The sequence below is a fragment of the Malaclemys terrapin genome, chromosome 15 (assembly GCF_027887155.1).
Source record: "Malaclemys terrapin pileata isolate rMalTer1 chromosome 15, rMalTer1.hap1, whole genome shotgun sequence".
Lineage (NCBI taxonomy): Eukaryota > Metazoa > Chordata > Testudines > Emydidae > Malaclemys > Malaclemys terrapin.
The window spans coordinates 13,945,417-13,947,411 of NC_071519.1; the positions used below are offsets into that span (position 1 = coordinate 13,945,417).

At 72.8% G+C, this 1,995-nt stretch overlaps 1 non-coding gene across 1 annotated transcript; it reads left to right on the top strand.

The window, feature by feature from the left end:
- The first annotated feature begins 1,226 nt into the window (after nt 1-1,226).
- On the top strand, nt 1,227-1,345 carry LOC128824199 (5S ribosomal RNA). Its single transcript, XR_008442424.1, has one exon. It is a non-coding gene; the product is annotated as a 5S ribosomal RNA (ribosomal RNA).
- The last annotated feature ends 650 nt before the right edge of the window (nt 1,346-1,995 follow it).

The following is a 1,995-nucleotide window of genomic DNA, read 5'->3' on the forward strand; positions in this document are numbered from 1 at the left end:
ATCGGGCCCCTGGAAGTCTGGGGGGGGGGGGGGGGAAATCCGCCCCACGCCTCCGAGGAGGGCTGCCCGGGCGGGCCGGGCCCCGGAGCTCGGAAAAAAAAAAAAAAACACCCCAAAAAAGGATCGGGCCCACTAGAGACATGGACCAGGCCGCCCTGGGCTCACCCTCCCCGGCCGCAGCGAGGGACTGCCTCCCGGCCGACTGGATCGGGCCCCTGGAAGTCTGGAAAAAAGAATGGAACCTGACGCCTCCGAGGAGGGGGCGCCCAGGGAAGGAGGGAGATCCGGGTCGACCTGGTGACCGGACGGGAAAGCGGCCACCGGGCGTGCCCGTTCAAACCTAGGGGTTGACCTGGCGGCCGGAAAGCAAACCGGCCACTGGCTAGCCCCGTCGGCAACCTACGGGTTGACCTGGTGGCCGGGAAGCGAACCGGCCAGCAGGTGAACCCGTTCGATTCCACGGGTTGACCTGGTGCCCGGGAGGGGACTCTGAAAAATGTTCAGCCCTTTCGGCTCGGGGTTGACCTGGTGGCCGAGAGGGGACTCGGACGGCAGGCAAGCCGCCCTGGCCTCACCCACCCCGGCCGCAGCGAGGGACTGCCTCCCGGCCGACTGGATCGGGCCCCTGGAAGTCTGGGGGGAAAAAGAAAATGGAACCTGACGCCTCCGAGGAGGGGGCGCCCAGGGAAGGAGGGAGATCCGGGTTGACCTGGTGACCGGACGGGAAAGCGGCCACCGGGCGTGCCCGTTCAAACCTACGGGTTGACCTGGTGGCCGGGAAGCGAACCGGCCAGCAGGCGAACCCGTTCGATTCCACGGGTTGACCTGGTGCCCGGGAGGGGACTCTGAAAATTTTTCAGCCCTTTCGGCTCGGGGTTGACCTGGTGGCCGAGAGGGGACTCGGACGGCAGGCAAGCCGCCCTGGGCTCACCCTCCCCGGCCGCAGCGAGGGACTGCCCCCCCTCCACCCACCCACCCCCCCCCCCGGCTGACAGGATCAGGGCGCACTGGATGTCCGGGACAATATTTTCCCCGACGCCGGGGAGGGCGGGCGGGCGGAGGGGCTCTGGCGGCCAGCCCGGGCCCCGGAGCTCGAGAAGGAAAAAAGGACCGGGCCCGCGAGAGACGGGGGCCCTGCCGCAGGGGGGCAGTCCGACCGGGGCTCACCGTGCGGCAGGCCCGGGCGTCGGCAGGGGAAAGCGGGCGAGGAGGCGCGGGGGCCGGGTGCCTACGGCCATACCGGACCGAACGCCCCCGATCCCGTCCGATCTCGGAAGGTAAACCGTCCCGGGCCTGGCTAGTACTTGGATGGGTGACCGCCTGGGAATCCCAGGTGCCGTAGGCAGCTTTTCCCGGTCCGAGCCAGCTCTCTCTCCTTTTCTGGGGAGGAAGGAGAGGGGGGGGACGGGCCGGAAAGCCCCTCGTCGCTCCTGCCGAGTCGGAGGTCGCGGCCGCAGGTCACGGGTCTGGGCGCCTGGGGTCCGGCTCCCCACCCGGCTTCCTCCGCGGAGGACCCACCGAAGCCGCTGGGGGAGACCCCGGGCATGGGGCGGACTGGCCCGGACCCTCCCGGCCGCCGGCCCGCAGGACCGCCCCGAATCCCCCCGCCCCGCGGCCACCCAGGCCAGGCCTGGCCAGGCGGGACGGACGGCGGGTGTCCAGCGCCCAGCGGCTTCCGCCAGCGGGGACCCACGGCCCCCAAAGCCGCAGGGGGAGGCCCCGGGCCCGGGACGGACTCGCTCGGACCCCCTGCGCCCGGGCGCCGGCTCGCGGGACCGCCCCGAATCCCCCCGCGGCCACCCAGGCCAGGCCTGGCCAGGCGGGACGGACGGCGGGTGTCCAGCGCCCAGCGGCTTCCTCCAGCGGGGACCCACGGCCCCCAGAGCCGCAGGGGGACACCCCGGGGCCGGGACGGACTCGCTCGGACGCGCTCGGACCCCCTGCGCCCGGCCGCCGGCTCGCGGGACCGCCCCGAATCCCCCGCCCCGCGGCCAC